This window comes from Plecotus auritus (genome assembly GCF_963455305.1).
Source record: "Plecotus auritus genome assembly, chromosome: 2".
NCBI lineage: Eukaryota > Metazoa > Chordata > Mammalia > Chiroptera > Vespertilionidae > Plecotus > Plecotus auritus.
In genome coordinates, this window is record NC_137771.1 from 157,379,516 (window position 1) to 157,398,596 (window position 19,081).

The following is a 19,081-nucleotide window of genomic DNA, read 5'->3' on the forward strand; positions in this document are numbered from 1 at the left end:
CCTCTCTGTGCTGGTTGTCTGGCCTCTCCCTGTCCACCACATGGCAGAATAGACAACACCATGGCTCATACGTGTCTATGTTATAGTTCTGTGCACTTGTGGGTGGCGGCTTCGTTGGCCAAATTTGGAATCTCTGGAGAGAGAAATTGAGTAGTTTGAATCAATAGCCACCTGTGTCTCAAATAGAACTGCCATGGGCCCATCTCATAATATTCATGGGGGTTATTCTCAGAGAAGTGATTTAGTTCATGGTCTAAGCAGGCATAAGGTAAGCTACTGTGTTTATTTCATTCTCAGCACCTAAAAAAACTGCTCAAGATCTTGTATGTTGTTCTGAAACAAAATGATAAGTAAAAATAAAAAAATATTTTTTCATTCACTCGTATTAACTTCAAGTATCATCTTGCAAATCCTGCTATTCTAAGTCAGCATAAACTAGCAGTGAGTTTCTATTAATTTGGTATATTTGCTTTCAAGAGTAAATTCTGAACTGCCTGATTTCTCCATGTGTTGTGGGTTTCACTCTAGGTAAATTTAAAGCAAATGAATAATGGAGGATAGACTATTTATTCCACAGGTATTTTTAAGCAGTAGAGTCTGTGATGGGTGTGCTTATAACTCATCATTGATACCCAGGAATAGATGTAGGTTCTCCCATAGCAATTTCCCTATCAACAAGCAACTTCTCAGACCACATTGAATAAAAAAAGAAAACTGGAAGACAGCATCTAATCATCTTGTGAATGTATTTACAGAAAGGATACAATGATCACCCATATTTGCAGAATATAAATCTTGCAGAAGAATTCCTCAGCAGTTTTTGGATTACCGGGGCTTGGATTGCCTCGGTGCTGAAGACTCAGAGTTAGTCTCTACTGAGATTAGTTTAAAATGAAGAAAGCAACTGCAGAACCAGTACTTGCATATCTCATCATGCCAACTGAGTCTTCTAGAATCTGGAAGAATGGCGCTCAGATCACTGTGTACAGACTGGCATCTTCAGGCCAGCAGAGAGCAAATTTTGAGGGAGTTTTTAAAAGAAGAACAAAAAAATCCATCTCTTATTTGTGCCATTCACAAATCATTCCTGCTTTTGACACACCCCAGTTATTAACACTGAAACAGTTTCCATTAATGAAGATTTTTTAAAAATAGGGGTTGGTGATAATGGTGCAGTTAAATGCACATGGGGTGACAAAGATACTTTTGAGATACCAACTTTAAATGGGGGCAAATTATTATCAAGAAATATTAAATAATATATATCTAGTTTCTACAACCCCAAATAAATTAAAAAAGATTCAGTTCAAAAAAAATCAACTTGGTAATTTCTAAAAAGAATATACTGCTTTTAAAAATAATGAACTTATATGAGTTTTTGAATAACACAAGAAGTTATTAGAGTATTTACATGAAACAAACTTTTATCCTATCAATCTCCTGCAACTGATATATGTCATTTGGTTTAAATATTATTTATTTATTTATTTATTTATTTATTTATTTATTTACTTACTTATGAACTGAGTATTATATTAAAAGTGTTTTAAACCACTTTATTGAGGTATGATTGAAATACAAAATGCTGTACATATTTAATACATATGACTTGATGAGTTTGGAGCACTTGATTTTTTAAAAAAGTACCTGTTTAAAGAGAATATGGTTGTTTTTCAAATATTGCTTTTGGATTTTTTGGTTTGTTTTGTATTCAGTTAATTTCTAATAAATATGCACATGAAGTATTAAAGGTTACACTGGTAAAATAGGATTATACTGGATCTCAGTCTAGTGAATTACTGTAAAAATTCCAGACTGACAAGACACAAGGCAAAGAAAGGATAACAATTAACAAAAGGCTAACATCAGTAACAGTGTGGTGATGAGGTCAGGAATGATTCAAAGGTTATTGCTTAGGGTGTGTGTGGTGGGTAGGTGGAAGGACATAGATATTTTTATTAACTTAAATGGCAAATAAAAATAGAAGTTTTTTCTTATCTCTATACTAGAGGCCCAGTGCATGAATTCATGCATAGGTGGGGTCCGGCCGGCCTGGCCTCAATCGGGGCGGATAGGGGCTGGGCCTGTCAGGAGGAGGAGATGGCAGGAGGTTGGCTGGCTGACCCACCCTGATCAGGGCCTGATCAGGGCCGGGCTGGCTGAGGGAGGGGGCATGGGCAATTGGCTACCAGGCCCTGCCTCCAATTGGGGTGGGGGGGCCAATTGGGGGTGGGGCCGGCCATGGGGAGGGGCTATGGGCTGTCTGGCTCTGCCCTCAAATGGGTTGGGGGGGCCGATCAGGGGCCAGCAGCCTTGGGGAGGAGCCATGGGTGGTTGGCTAGCCAGCCCTGCCCCTGATCGGGGTGGGAGACCAATCTGGGGTGGGGGTGGGGCTGGGTGGGGGGAGGGGCTGCAGGAGGTTGGCTGGCCCACCCCCATTAAGGTTGGTTTGCTGGCCACAGTGGACATCATAGCAACCGGTTGTTCTGGTCTTTATGGCCTTCCAGTTGCTGGCTTTTGATATATATATAGATGACTTAAAATAATATTTTGACAATCCTGCTATCTGAGTCAGAGTAACCAAACAAGATGCTTTTACTTATTTGATATATTCCCTTTGGGTGACTGAATTTATGATATGAAATTGTTATATTTTATTCAGATTTTTGTTTGTGAGGTATTCTAAAATCTTTATCTTTCTTCTGAGACTGGGATAGAACTCTTAATTTTCTTTTAAACGACTAACCTAATTTCATATGTGTTTGGAATCTACTTTTATTTTGAAATTTCTCTGACAACATTTTCTACTCTCTTTCTCTCTGTCTCCCTCTACATATTTCTCTTTCCTTCTTTCAACTATGCACTATTGGAAACTTGTAAAGCTCAAATGAACAAATGTCTCACATTAAATGCAATGGAGAATTTCTTTCTTTCTCAACTTTATTCCTATGCACATCCTGTCACCGGTGAATGATTTCATCATATTAGTTATCTCCAAAACTTACAATAATCTTACACCCAAATTTGTTGTTGGCTTAGCTGTGGTCCCTGGAATGGGAATGGTTTGTGTTCTAATTCCAGATATTGATTGACCATATGTTACTTTGGGAACAGCAGCTGACTTGTTTCCTTTAGCAGGATAATGAGAAAATTACTGACCTCCTCTCAAGAGAGATTTGGCAAATAGGGAATTACAAAATGCTTTGCATTACAAATGCTAAATATTCTTCACAGCACTTTTATTTTTCTTGGCGTAGCAGAGTTCATTTGTGGACTGTTTTATGAGAAGACTTCAGTACATGTGACTTTGCTTGTATTGTAACAAACATCTTGTTACATTCAAGAGGACCTGACTAAAAGAGAGATCTAGAACTACAAAAATGCCCTGACAGAGCCTGACCTTGTGCCCATTAATGAGACATTAAGAGCTCAATGCCATATTTTCCAGATGGATTCACTTTAATACCTGCAACTTAGCCAATGTGAATCCTTGCCTACTCACTTTCAGACAATCTCCTAGTTGGGTCATTACTGGGAAAGGTTGAAAATACTGTAATTGAGATAGGATGGGACTCTTAGCTCAGTGAAGGGAATTTCAATGCTGATGGCAGTGTGGCAGACCCACACAACCGGGGTGCTCCAGTATTGGCAAACACTTTAAAAATAAAATAAATGGGGGATCAATCAACATTTCGTTTGTCACTCCCTCAGCAGCCCAAGGCAGAGCTCTGTTTCGCCAGCCATGTTTTAAAATGGAAGCACGAGTTTCAATCAAATTTGTCTTCCTGACAGTTCAGGTGGTGTAAGGTTCCAGAGGACAGCTGCAACTCGCTGCTTCTCTGTGGTGCATCTTCACAGCCATTTCCTCATAGCTTAAGGTTTCCAAGTACACCGGGTGTTTGTGTTGGTAAAATATTTAATTGCACTAGATCTAAGACCTGCAAGGATCCACCAAGCAGGACTTAGAAGAAATCATTCTAAAGAGACAGTTGCCTACCTTTTTGTAAAATAAACACAAACACACAGCTAGAGAATTGCCATATTCCTCAAAGTCTAGTGAAGACTGTAGCTGTCCATATTCAAATCTTCTCCACCTCTCTCTCACACCATAAGTTCTAGTCTCAGTTCTAAGACTAGGTAAATGTTTTGGGCAAGTCATCTTCTCTGTGGAGATGATGTAGAAAACCCTGTTAATAAAATAAAAATACAAATTTTCTCTTCTGATCCACACTGATATTTGATTAAATTTTTTTTCATTGTACATGTCTGTATAGGTTGTGAGATTATCTACACTAATAAAAGAGAAACATGAAAATTGACCCTCACTCTGCTCTGCCCACCAGCCAATCAGGAGTGAGTATGCAAATTAACCAAACAAAGATGGAGCTGCTGGAGTGTCTGGGCCTGTCGTTCCGGCCAGGGGTCACAGGGACCAAGTGGTGAGGCTGGATCCGCCCCCTCTGGTGGCAGATCCAGCCTCTCCGCTCTGCTGCTGCTGGAGTGTCCAGGCCTGTCAGCCTGGCCGGGGGCCGTGGGAACCCAGTGGCAAGGCTGGATCCATCGCTGTTGGAGTGTCTGGGCCTGTCAGCTCCTCCATGAAGCTGGATGCTGCGTCTAGGGGGTGTTGTGGAGCGAACGTGAGTGAATGACCACCGGAGTCCAGGCCAAATTAAAATTTAGGGAGCCTTTATTATCTGGCCAGCAACTGCTCTGCCTTTCTCCACACAGGGAATCCAGAGAGCAGCCCCGACCCTTTGTGCAGGACCGCTTTTAAGCACATTTACCACATCTTGTTTTTGCAGAGCAAGCAATTTAAGACAAAACAGTTTTTCTTAAGTAATGTCAGGGTCATATTATTGATGACCATGTTATTTACATGGTCATCCTGTTCTTCAGAAAACTGACAGTGTTCTATCTTGCAAGGCTATTTTGTGAGGTGCAGCTGGGATTCAAGGCTAAGTCGACTAGGAGAAAGCATGCTCAAAAATTTCTACTCTCTTAACAGGGGCACACGCAAATTGTCCCCTCAGGAGTTCGACTGGGAGACCAGGAGTTCGATCACTTGCTATGATGTGCGCTGACCACCAGGGGGTGGTGCAGAATGAAGGAAGACCCCAGCTGGCAGCCGGAGAAGGCAGGCCCCAGCCAGCAGCTGGCAGCTGGCAGCTGTGGAAGGGAGGCCCTGGCTGGCAGCCGGCAGACTCCAACCAGCCCTGATCGCTGGCCAGGCCTAGGGACCCTACCCGTGCATGAATTTTGTGCACCGGGCCTCTAGTAGTTGATAACTGTAGAAGTTGGATGAAAGGTACATGGGGTACATTATGTTATTCTCTGATGGTGTATTTGAAGTATTCTATAACGAAAAGTTTTTAAAATATAATAATAAGTGAAAACCTATTCTGCCTACTACTCAGCAGAATTATAGGTGAGAATAAAGGAGGTCATATGTAAACGTGTTTTACTATTGTAAAACACAAGAACAAGTATATGTAAAAAACTGTATCTTCAGAATGCACACATTATACTTATCTTGTGTACTAATTTAAAAATATAGCTGTAGAGTTCCACGGGCCTATGGAATCAGACATAATGGTGGTGCATACTGGAGGAATCTCCATTTCTTTCCATGCTGCATTGTCTTTAGTTAAGTACAAGGACCCTTCCAATCATTCTTACCTACAGCTCATTTCACCCACTGCTCTATTTGGCTGCTAGCCTCTTGTCTCTCTCGGCAGCAATGGCGAGGTGGGTACTCTTTCTACAGGGGAAACAAATCCATGATCTGTTGCCTTTAACAATAACAAAAATGGCCCTGACTGGTTTGGCTCAGTGGATAGGGCATCGGCCTGTGGACTGGAGGGTCCTGGGTTCGATTCCGGTCAAGGGCATGCACCTTGGTTGCAGGCACATCCCCAGTAGGTGGTGTGCAGGAGGCAGCTGATCGATGTCTCTCTCTCATCGATGTTTCTAACTCTCTATCCCTCTCCCTTCCTCTCTGTAAAAAGTCAATAAAATATATTAAAAAAAAAAAACAATAACAAAAATGTTGGAGAGCTGGGTGGAAAAGCTGTTGCCATTGGCATCTTTCACATGAACTATGTCAAAATAACCAGGGGGTCTTTCTGTAGATGATCCCACCAGTTCTTCCCAGGTTAGCACTCCAGTCACCATACTCAGGTTATCATTGTCCAATGTAATGAAATAAGTAATTTTGCAAGGTGAATGTTATCATTCACCTTGATAAAGGGCCCAAGATAGTGGGTGGTGCAAGCATCATGGGTCACCAGATGAGGGATTCCTTTTGTGCTCACAAAGCTCTTTTTCATTTTGCATAACTTATACTTGGCCTCTTCATGTATCATCCGATGAACAGCAAAGTGATTCTTGGTGTCATAGATCAGACAGAAATTCTCTCCAGTTTTGCCGTTGCTAATATTACCCATAAAGTCAGCAAGGTAGGTTATATTGATCCTGACCTTGCCATCAACCTTTTTTTTTTTAATTTAAATTCTTTATTGTTTAAAGTATTACATATGCCTCCTTTTCCCTCCATTGACCTCTCCCTGGCCACTCCCACCCCCCAGCACATGCCCTCACCCCTCTACTGTCTGTGTCCATTGGTTATGCTTATATGCATGCATACAAGGCTTTTGGTTGATCTCTTACCCACACAACCTGCTCCACCCCTCCCCCCTCCCCTGCCTTCTCTTTGAGGTTTGACAGTCTCTTCGATGCTTCTGTGTCTCTGGATCTACTTTTGTTCATTATATTCTACAAATGAGTGGGATCATGTGATATTTATCTTTCTTCAACTGGCTTATATATCTTAGCATAATGCTATCCATGTCCATCCATGCTATTGCAAATGGTAAGAGTTCTTTCTTTTTTATAGCAGCATAGTATTCCATTGTGTAGATGTACCACTGTTTTATTTAATTCACTCACTGCTAATGGGAACTTAGGCTGTTTCCAAATCTTAGCTATTGCATATTGTGCTGCTATGAACATAGGGGTGCATATATCTTTTCTGATTGATGTTTCTGATTTCTTGAAAAATATTCCTAGAAGTGGGATCACTGGGTCAAATGGGAGTTCCATTTTTAATTGTTTGAGGAAATTCCATACTGTTTCCACAATGGTTGCACCTGGCTGCATTCCCACCAGCAGTGCATGAGGGTTTCTTTTTTCCCGCATCCTCACCAGCACTTATCCTTTCTTTTTTTAAAAATATATTTTATTGATATTTTTTAGAGAGAGAGGGACAGAGAGTCAGAAACATCGATGAGAGAGAAACATTGATCAGCTGCCTTCTGCATACCACCTACTGGGGATGTGCCCACAACCAAGGTACATGCCCTTGACCAGAATTGAACCTGGGACCTTCCAGTCCACAGGCGATGCTCTACCCACTGAGTCAAACCAGTTAGGGCAGCACTTGTCCTTTGTTGATGATAGCCATTCTGACAGGTGTGAGATGGTACCTCATTGTTGTTTTGATTTGCATCTCTCAGATTATTAGTGATTTTGAGCATGTTTTCATATGTTTCTTGGCTTTCTGTATGTCCACTTTTGAAAAGTGTCTATTTAGGTCCTTTGTCCATATTTTGATTGGATTTTTTATCTTTTTTTTGTTAAGTTGTATGAGTTCTCTGTAAATTTTGGAGATTAAACCCTTATCGGATATAACATTGGCAAATATATTCTCCCATGAAGTGGGCTTTCTTGTTGTTTTGTTGATGGTTTTTTTTGCTGTGCAGAAACTTTTTATTTTGATATAGTCCCATTTGTTTATTTTCTCCTTAATTTCCATTGTCCTAGGAGTTGTATCAATAAAGATATTGCTATGACATATGTCTGATATTTTGCTGCCTATGGATTCCTCTAATATTTTCATAGTTTCCCATCTTATGTTTAAGTCCTTTATCCATTTTGAGTTTATTTTTGTGTATGGTGTAAGTTGGTGGCCTAGTTTCAATCTTAATAAACTGCTGCATGCAGATCTTCTTTACTTCATCTCTTGTTAGTGCATACAAGTCCTTGTTGATATAGCTCTTTTGAGTAGATGGATAAATTGCTTGGAGGGGGGTTGAGAACTTACTTTCTATAAAGCCCCAGAGCCTCTATTGTAACCCCTCCACCACCTACAATCTGTTATTTGAACTCTGATTCCTAATGGTTGAGTAATCCTCAAGTTCACACTATCTACCTTGGTCACACTTGGTTAGCATACCTTAAGCAGGATGTGTCCATTACATGCTGGGCCTTCTTGCTTGTATATCAAAATCTTTGGCCTGAACATGCAGCCAGGGAGAGAAAATAAGATGGCGGCATAGGTAGGCACCTAAACTGCTGTCTCGCACAACAATTTCAAAACTACAACTAAAAGACAGAATGGACATCATCCAGAACCACAGGAAGGCTGGCTGAGTGGAAATTCTACAACTAGAAAGAAAGAGAAAAGCTCACGGAGAATCAGAGGAGCAGCAATGAGCTGAGGTACGGAGACACGCACGCAGAGAGGATGGGTGGCTGGGTGCCTGGCTGACTTTCTCTGGTGGGAGGGAGAAAGAAGCCCCTGACTGCACTGAACCCCAGTTCCAACTGCACTGAACCCCAGTTCCGGGTGAAACCCCGTGGACCCAGGCTCATACAGGGGGAGTCTGGACTGTCAGGTAGAGAGAAAGGCACATGGAGACTCGGAGACTAAGGGGAGCCATGGCGGGCAGGGGTCTGGAGGCGCGTGCGCGAGTGCTCGCAGAGAAGACTGAATGTGGTGGTTGCCGCAGGCTTTCCCTAGCAGAAGGGAGTCAGAAACTCCTGACTGCACTGAACCCCAGTTCCGACTGCACTGAACCCCAGTTCCGGGCAAACCCCTGGGGACCCATGCTCTTACGGGGGGAATCTGGACTGTCAGGTGGAAACTCAGGGGAGCCGCGGAGGGCAGAGGTCTGGAGGCGCGCACGAAGGGCAGGGCTGACAGGAAGCCAAGACCATCTGCTCTGCCCTGAGACTCCGTCCCATCCAAGCTGAGCACAGAGGCTTTTGCAATTTTGCAAGTCTGATCCTATAAGGCTGTCTCCAGCACTGAACTTCTCCCAGTGTAGGCACAGCTGATCCTCACAGCCAACTGGCCTGGAAGTCAATTCCTCCCAGTGATAACAACAACAATCAAGACTTAACTACAACAAGGCTGAGCACATAGTCCACAAAGGGGTGCATCAAGAGTATCCACCTCAGGTTAACTGGGGAGGCAGACCCACTGGGCCATATAGGAAACCTAGCACACAAAGCTACCCTACCAACTCAGGGAATCAATGAAAATGCGGAGACAAAGAAACAGATCACAAACGAAAGAAATGGAAGAAAACAAATGACTGGATATAGAATTCAAAACCACGGTTATAAGGCTTTTCAAGAATATCCTAGAAAAGGCCAATAAATTTAGTGAGACCCTCGAAGATACGAAAAAGGACCAACTGGAAATTAAACATATACTGACTGAAATAAAAAATATTATACAGAGACCCAACAGCAGACTAGAGGAATGTAAGAATCAAGTCAAAGATTTGAAATACAAAGAAGCAAAAAACACTCAACCGGAAAAGCAAAAAAAAGAAAAAAGAATCCAAAAAGTTGAAGATAGTGTAAGAGGCCTCTGGGACAACTTCAAGTGTACCAGCATCAGAATTATGGGGGTGCCAGAAGAAGACAGAGAGCAAGATACTGAAAACCTATTTGATGAAATAATGACTGAAAACTTCCCCCACCTGATGAAAGAAATAGACTTACAAGTCCAGAAAGCACAGAGAACCCCAAACAAAAGGAATCCAAAGAGGACCACACCAAGGCACATCATAATTAAAATGCCAAGAGCAAAAGACAAAGAGAGAATATTAAAAGCAGCAAGAGAAAAACAGTTAATTACTTACAAGGGAGCACCCATGCGATTGTCAGCTGATTTCTCAACAGAAACTATGCAGGCCAGACGGGAGTGGCAAGAAATATTCAAAGTGATGAATAGCAAGAACCTACAACCAAGATTACTCTACCCAGCAAAGTTATCATTCAGAATGGAAGGTCAGATAAAGAGCTTCACAGATAAGAAAAAGCTAAAGGAGTTCATCACCACCAAACCAGTATTATATGAAATGCTGAAAGGTATTCTTTAAGAAGAGGAAGAAGAAGAAAAAGGTAAAGATAAAAATTATGAACAACAAATACATATCTATCAACAAGTGAACCTAAAAATCAAGTGAATTAAAAATCTGAGAAACAGAATAAACTGGTGAATATAATGAGGGGCATAGAAAGGGAGTGGACTAATAATTCTCAGGGGTATGGGGGGTGCAGGAAGAGACTGGACAAAAATTGTACACCTATGGATGAGGACAGTGGGGGGGAGGTAAGAGCAGATGGTAGGGTGGGAACCGGGTGGAGGGGAGCTATGGGGGGGGGGGAAAGGAGAAACAATTGTAATAATCTGAACAATAAAGATTTATTAAATTAAAAAAAAAAACATGCAGCCAGGGATTAGAATAACCGTGACAGAATATTGCTGGAGCAACTCCTTATCTCCTCCTGAATAAATTAACATATAATCCCATAGGCTTGGCTTCAAACTAGTGCAAACCCGGTGTAATCTCTACTTTTAGCAGGGTTGTGATTGAGTGGGGTGCATGAAAACAGAAGTTGTGCTATTTCTTGAACTAGCAGACCATAATGGCACATGGACATTGGGAAATCAGATTCCTGGGCCATGAACTTATCCTTAGAACCTTCTTCATACAATTCTTTGTTAATTGCATTTTTCTGGAAAAAGCCAGAGTTTGTTAAAAAAAAAAAAAGGGGGGGGGTGGGGTGGGGGAAGGATTAAATACTAGCCAAGCACCTATTATAAAGAAGCACCAGATTAAATTAAGCCTCAATAAACATTTATTTTCTAAACTTAAAAAAAAAATCTTTCCTGGGTCTTGTCATCATATGATCCTGTGTAGATTGCAGTCTGCTCAACTCTATCTTTTGCCCAGACACTGCCCAGGCATCCCCTGGGTTAATTCACTCAGTCCTCAATAATTTGTTGAACACCTTTTATGTGACAGCACTCCTCTAGGTGCTAGCAAACAATGCAGTTCAAATTCATTGTCTCATGGTATTTGCACTGTAGATTTGGAGGTTTTTTTTTTTTTTTTTTTTTTGCCAAGTAAGTGAATAATATAACTTTAGATAGTGCTAAGTGCCAAGGAGGAAGTAAACTGGGGGAAGAAGGGTTTTGAGTTAGAGTTATCAGGGAAGATCTCTCTGAGAAGGGAATATTGAAACAGAGACCTAAGAGGAGAAGGAGAAGTGGTGGAAAGAATTGGTGGAAGAGGTGAAATAGTAAATAGAAAGGCCCTGCGGCAGGAATGAATTTAAGTTTAAGTAATAGCAAGGAGGTCTCTGTGGTTGCATTGTAATGGTCAAAGGTCAAAGTGACAAAGGTTGGAGAGAGGGCCAGTGGCTAGATCCTATAAAGCTCTGTAGGGCATGATAAAATGTTTGGATTATAAAGACTGGGTATGGGTACTGATCATTTTCTATCAATCTAATTAGGTGTTGCCATGTCACCTGAAACCAGATAACCCTTCAGAAGCTGTGGCTCATACTACGGTTCCCTATAGCACTCAAAGAAAAGGCATTCATAATATGTAAGTTTCTATTTCCCATAATTAATGCTCATAAAAATTAGCCTGGCTGGTGTGGCTCAGTGGTGGAGCATCGACCCATGAACCATGAATTTACCATTCGATTCCCAAATAGGGTAAATTCCAGGTTTCGGGCTCAATCCCCAGTAGGGGGCATGCAGGTGGCAGCGATGGAAGATTCTCTCTCATCATTGATATTTCTATCTCTCTCTCCCTCTCCCTTCCTCTCTGAAATAAATTTAAAAATATTTTTAAAATCATAGAAAACCTGCTTCTTTCCATTCTCTCTCATCATGGACTACCTTTCAGGGAGCATAATTCTTAAAACTGCCAAGGAACCACCCTCACCCGTAACTTACAGTTCTGTAGTTACCAGATTTTGCCACTAGATGATGGCTGTATATCAGTACTGTGAAAGAAGTTTTCTATTTGACAAAGAAATCAAAGAATGAACTTATGCATTAAAGACACTAACAAAATATATGTGCATTTAAAATAAAATTCCATTGCTTGAAAAGATCAGCAAAGGAAAAAGAGCTGGGAAAGGCATCACATCTTGCAGCCTGCTTTTTGTTCAGTTTCATTTTTCCTTGGTAGGATTTTGGCCTCTTTGAGGATGGTCTTGGAACATAGAATACTTAATATGTATTAGTTTGAAACTCCAAGGTCATGGCTGTGACTATGGAACAGATTCCTCCTACTCATCATTCATCCTACTCCTCAGTTGGGGTTCCCTGGAATTTTTTTCTTTTTGCTCTCATGTATTTTCTCAACCATGAAGTATTTATGCTAATGATACTCCAATTAATGTATTCAGTTGGTATTCTCCAGACCTGTAATTCCAACTGCTCTTAGACAGCAGGTAGATGGCATTGGGTACTTCAAATTCAGTAAACTTTAAACCAAATTGTTCATCTTTGTTCTTTACTACTTCTCTTAAAATATTTTTCTTTCCATCTCAGTCAATGATATTCCAACTCAATCATTTACCTTGGAGAAAAACCTCTGAGTTATTTATTTCCACCGGCTACTCACTCCCCACATTCACTTTGCCTTGAGGTACTGCTGATTTTACCTCTGAAAGATCTTGCTTTTGAATTTATTTATTTGTTTGTTTGTTTGTTATTTTTATATTTTTGTTAATCCTCACTCAAGGATATTTTTCCAATGATTTTTAGGGAGAGTAGAAGAGAGAGGGAAAGACAGATAGAAACACCAATGTGAAAGAAACACATCGATTGCTTGCCTTCTGCACGAGCCCTGACCAGGGCCTGAGCCAGGAAGAGCCTGCAACCAAAGTATGTGCCCTTGACCGGCATCAAACCGGGACCCTTTGGTCCACAGGCTCTATCTACTGAGTCAAACCGGCTAGGGAACATTTGAATTTATTACTTTTTATTTTCTCACATTCATCATTTCCATTCATCTAATAAATTATTAACTGAAGTCTGTTTCCATTTTGTAATCCATTGTCTACAGTCTTCAGAAGAATATTACCAAAACTCAGGTTTGTATGCATCACTTTCTTGCTTTAAATTCTCTGCCCAGGGAATAAAAGTCCAAACCCCATATTCTACTGTCCAAAGCCTCCAAAGCCACCCACCTTCCCAGCCTCTTTCTGGCCTCTCTCTACAATACAGCCATGTTGTATGTTTAGATTCCCTGAGCCATGGCCTTTGATGTCTAAAACTCTTGGCACACGCTTCTTATCCTAGAGCTCCTCTCTCCTCCCCTTTGACTTCCAATTTTCCATCTTCCCATCAAAGGTCTGGTGAAGCTTACCCCTTCCTTCCACAAAACTCTAGAAATAGGCGGTGTCCCCCTTAGTGCTCCCGTTGATCCTGGTACCCACATCCACTATAACATTTGCCTAGTGTCACCATATTATTCATATGCCTTCACCCTGCTACTGCACTAGGGCTTGCTTTCCAGCAGAAAGTGTCTTTTTCCATCTTTGTGTCTCCAGAAACTTACATTCATCTCAGAAAGTCTTTAGTGCTCAGTAGCTCTTGTTTTAATGAATAGGCAAATGAACAAATTCTTATTCCCTCCACATATTTTCCAGTAGACAGGAAAGGCCTTTTTTCTTCCTTTATATTTTTCTTCCACTTGTACTCATGAATATTTTCACACGAGAAAGGAAGCAAAAAGGATATCTGGAGATACAATCTTCTAGACACAAAAAGCAGGCCATCCTAGAGACAAGAAGCTCTATTTAGGAACTGAAGGAGGTTGGGAACAGTGGCCACAGTTGGAGTCACCAAAGCCCAGGATCTAGAAGGGACCCACAAGTGCCACACTTGCAGTCTCCCTTCCTTACTGCACACATGATGGTGGCACTGATGGAGGATGAGCCTTGTGAATCAGTTGACTAGGGAACCTGACTGTATTGCTCATCTCTCTCTTCTCAGTGATTGGCACTCTGTCTGGCATAGAGCAGGTGCCTAGTAAGAGACTGTATATTTTCTTATTGGCAGACTGCAGTATTGTGTTAATAGGATATCTAGAACTGTTCATAACTTTTGGGGTAAAAGGTGCAAATATGAGTGACCATGACTGTATTGAGGTGTCTTTGATAACTCGGGAGGAGCTCATAGGCAGACTTTGCTTCATGAGATAATTTGAATGTCTTTGGATAGAAATTTGTGCATTACATGCCTACCTTCATTTGAAATATATTGCTCATCTAGATGCTCACTGAGTTTCTTCATTGGTTCAAATGAAAGGAACAGAAAAGTAAAAGGTTAGAATTTCTCTCTCTTTATCGCTGGAAAAAAATTTCTGCCTTTAGTCATACAGATATATTTATTTGATGAGATACTAGAAGTGCATGGATTTCATCCATATTTAAATTTTATTAAAACAAATTTTAAGCTCTTTAATGCCAATGGACATGCTTTTATGGGGCTCACATATTTCTTAAACCATGTGACCTGTATCTGCTATTCAAAGATTCCTGTTGTGATGATACTTTTTGGACAGGAAGTGATCTGAACCATACTAGCGCACCCTTCCCCCCCTTGTGACTTCTGGAAGAGTATAGTCATATTACTATCTGCCAGCAACTCTCTGTCTAGCTGTGCTTCTTTGCAAATTCTATCTCAGAATGTCAGTATAAGAATAAAAATCGCTTATATTTGTATAAGGCTTTATAATATACTTTCAGCCATTTTTTTCCTCATAATAATAAACTAAGCAGTACTGATGGGCCTACTTTACAGATGAGGATACTGAGGCCTAAAGATATTTTTAAGCCAAATTCATACCAATAATAAGGACTGGAACTAGGTTCAGATCTTAATTTTCAGATTCTCCATGTTTTTTTTTACCCATACCATTTGCTCAATTGTTCTAATATTAGTTCATTAGAAAAGGAGTAAAGGTGGCTTTTGGGTGAGAGCTGGTTTTATTTAATACATCTGGAAATGGCATTCTAAAACAATATCTCTGCTAATAACCTTTTCCTTATTCACGAAATAGAGAAGCCCTTATAATTATTAGCCGGTGTCTACTCTGTGACAACGACACACATGGGCATGGGCTCCTGACAATGAGCACATGGGCACGGATGTTACTATTCTTGGGAAGAGCATTAATAATTAGATATTACTTGGGGAAAAAAGGGCAACTTCATCAAAAGACAAAGTGCTAGCTTTGATATCTCTGTGCAGTTGCCGGAACACTCCTAGTGCCTGCTTCTGATCTGAAGATTAGTTGGCGGCTGTGCCCTTTTTCTTGTGAAATATCTGTTCTTATGAGAAACCAGTACCAACACATATTGAGAATTTTTATGTCTTATTAAAGGTTGTTCACTGATATTTGTAGTTTCCTGTGGCACCGACCACATTATTATCCACACACTCTAAATTTACTCAGAGAAAATAATGTTATGAAAAGAGTTCTTCAAAATCATAAGGGATTACACCATGGGTTGAACATGTTTGTCATTGAAAAAGTCTCTTATGATTCACTTTTTTATTCCTTTGAAGAGGCTTGGAATGGACCTTCACTGAGAGCAGGAATTTTAAGAGGAAAGTTTTAATGTCACCATTGCAATATTTCCAGACAGAACTGGGCATGGCTCAGCCAGCAACAGAAGAATGAAAAACAGGAGGGGAAGCTCTTATTTGGGGCAGGTGGAGGGATATATATTATTGTAGGTACTCAACACTGTCTGATCTTGAAAAATAACAAAAACAAAATCCATAGTACTGCATGTATTCTGTGATTACACCTTCCAGATGAGGAAATGAGTTAGTACTGGGTAATGAAAAAGATGTAGAGCAAGCATGTCAAACTCATGGCCCACAGGCTGCATGCCTTGTTTATTTGGCCCATGTTAGCCTTTGAGTTTGACATGCTTGATGTAGAGGGAGGGACTGGTGGACTAAGAATATCCACAGGTCCTGTGGAGTTGAGTAGCTTTTAGGAAGTTGAAGGCAGTGAGTCAGGGAGGTCTGCCTTGGGGAGGAAGCTAAGCCATGGAGGTTTCTATTCAGGGATCAGGCTTTCATCTCAGAGGGCACAGCAGACTCTGGAGTCTGGAATGTATGCAGATTTTAAGGTGCTGGATCAAGGGTTGAAGCTTAGATATCAGCACTGGGCCAAAAGGTGGAGCCTAATTCTTGGGAAATAAGGCATAAGTCCATTTATCACCAAGGCAGATGGACAAGTGGAAAGAAAATAGAGTAATATCCTTTCATTCCTTTCACTCTGAGATCTTGCTCAGGTCTCGGAATCCCACCTAACCTCCATCTTTTCTTCTATTACACAACAACGATAATAGGGTCCGCTTCAACATTGTGAGAAGCCCATGAGTAATATATTTGGAGGAGCTTTGAGTATTATAAAATACCAAATAGGTATGGTTCATAAGTTCATTACATGATTAGTAGGCATTTATCTTCCAAGTATTTCACCTGTTATGATCAATAATGCTGTTATTTTATAAACAGCATCAAAATGCCTTCCTGGTGCCATTTTGCCGAAGATGATCTTTTTTTAAAATTTCCTCCCTGCCTGTGACTTGGAATCTTCATCCAGCCTTATTTTCTATGGCCATGCTGAGTCAACAATCCCTTTCTCTCCTTTTAATCCTTTCAGATGCCCGTTTCCTGCATACACACTCCCATGCCGTCGTGGGTCAGTCCTAGACTCTCTGTCTAGGAGTTGCTGAAGAAGGTGCCTCACCTAGTATAGAAACTTTGCTCCTACATGGAGCTTAATGAGAGTCATTGGGGAGGAGTTGCCAGCCCCTCATCCTCTTCAGTGTGTGTGTGGTGGTGGGGGTTGGGGGTTGGGTTTAGAAGATTGAGAAGCAAATGCCTAGTGCTTAGAGAAAGAAGGGACCCCAGGTCAGAGAGTTTGAGGAGATTCTTGAAGCACAGGCATAATCTGAACTACAAGGAAATACAAGGGAAGAAACAGAATGACCTCATTCAGAGTGAGGATTCTTATGCAGAGACAATAGCTCTCCAAACAGAGAGGACACACATTAAGAGGGAAGCTTTATAGCTTGAACTCAGGGATCTGCAGGGGAGCTGTAATCACTGACCAGGAACTTCCATCTTCTCCTACCAAAGGTTATCTTTGCATAGAGAGAACACAGGCAAGGGGTGACCAGCAAAGAGGTGAGCAGACCACCAAGGGGTGCCACTCCAGAAGGAGGTAAAGCAGACCTGAGGAACAGCCGCAAGGAGCTTCCTTAGGGACCAACCCCAGGGGACACTTAAAGACACAGGAACATCGTGGGCTTTTTGGCCACTTCAGTTTTGATGTTTGTTGGTTACTTTTCCTTTTTTAAAGTAGGTTTTTTCTTTTTTCTGGAAGTGTACTTGCAAGGTTAACTTGGTTTGTGTTGATTTGACTATTCAAAGAGGTTTTCCTGGGTCTTTGAATGTGGGCTTGAGCCAAGAGAAATACAACAAGCTAAAGTACCAACCTAGGTTTTCATTGTTACTGTTTTGTTTTTCCTTTTTCCCCCTGGTACCAGCTCTGAATCTAGGCTTGTATGTATTAATCAGTAATCTGGTTTTGTATATCATAAATCAAGCAAAAATATTGATTGTTAATAGGTATTAATTGTTATCTTAAGTGTTACCAGGAACTTTTAAAAAAAGCATAAAGACACATCTCTGTTATTAAAATAAGTGACAAACAAAGCATAAATTATCCTATCTAATAAAAAGGTAATATGCAAATTGACCGTCACTCCAACACACAAGATGGCCACCCCCATGTGAACACAAGATGGCCATCACAAGATGGCCAGCAGGGGAGGGCAGTTGTGGGCAATTAGGCCAGCAGGGGAGGGCAGTTGGGAGGGACCAGGCCTGCAAGGGAGGGCAGTTGGGGGCAATCAGGTCTGCAGGGGAGGGCAGTTAGGGGCGACTAGTCTGGCAGGGGAGGACAGTTGGGGGTGACCAGGCCTGCAGGGGAGGGCAGTTGGGGGCTACCAGTCTGGCAGGGGAGGACAGTTAAGGGTGACCAGGCCAGCAGGAGGGCAGTTAGGGGTGATTGGGCCAGCAGGGGAGGGCAGTTGGGAGTGACCAGGACTGCAGGGGAGGGAAGTTGGGGGTGACCAAGACAGCAGGGGAGGGCAGTTGGGGGCAACCAGGCCTGCAGGGGAGGACAGTTAGGGGTGACCAGGCCAGCAGGAGGGCAGTTAGGGGTGACCAGGCCGGCAGGGGAGAGCAGTTAGGGGCAATTGGGCTGGCAGGTGATTACCGTAGTTAGGCATCGATCAGGCTGGCAGGGGAGTGGTTAGGGGGTGATCAGGCTGGCAGGCAGAAGTGGTTAGGGGCAATCAGGCAGGCAGGCAGGCAAACAGTTGGGAGCCAGCAGTCCTGGATTGTGAGAGGAATGTCTGACTGCCTGTTTAGGCCCGATCCCAGTCGGACATCCCTCTAGGGGTCCCAGATTGGAGAGGGTGGGCTGAGGGACACCCCCCATGCATAAATTTTGTGCACTTGGCCTCTAGTAAAAAATAAAAAAGAAAGAAATATAGACCTTTACATAATTGAAAAGTTCCATTTCATCTCTTTCCTGCCCTTATTTTTATTTTGTTGAATTTCCTATCACACATACACATACACACACAGATTCACTCAGGCAAGTTCTAGTAATTACAGACATAGTAAAATGATAAAACTCTAAGAGGCTAGCTTCAATATTAATATATCTCTTATAAGGTAGTGAATAATTCATTTTAAAATTAGTAAGACAGACTCACAGTGCCAGATGAGAATAGGAGAGGGTGAATATTGGGCTGAAATATTTTAGGACCATTTTATAGAAGAGGAAGAATTTAAACTGGGGCATAAATAATGGATAGAATTTGGTTAGGAGGAAAGAAGTGAGGACAACATGATCAAATGTGTGGAGAGAAAGGGCCAATAGAG

General features: G+C 41.6%; 1 pseudogene across 1 annotated transcript; it reads right to left on the minus strand.

Moving 5' to 3' along the window:
• Positions 1–6,018: 6,018 nt before the first annotated feature.
• On the minus strand, positions 6,019–16,661 carry LOC308241251 (small ribosomal subunit protein eS4-like; annotated as a pseudogene). Its single transcript has 3 exons — positions 16,601–16,661; positions 7,977–8,074; positions 6,019–6,488 (listed from the first exon to the last, which is right to left on the minus strand). The product of its transcript is annotated as a small ribosomal subunit protein eS4-like (transcript).
• Positions 16,662–19,081: the final 2,420 nt, after the last annotated feature.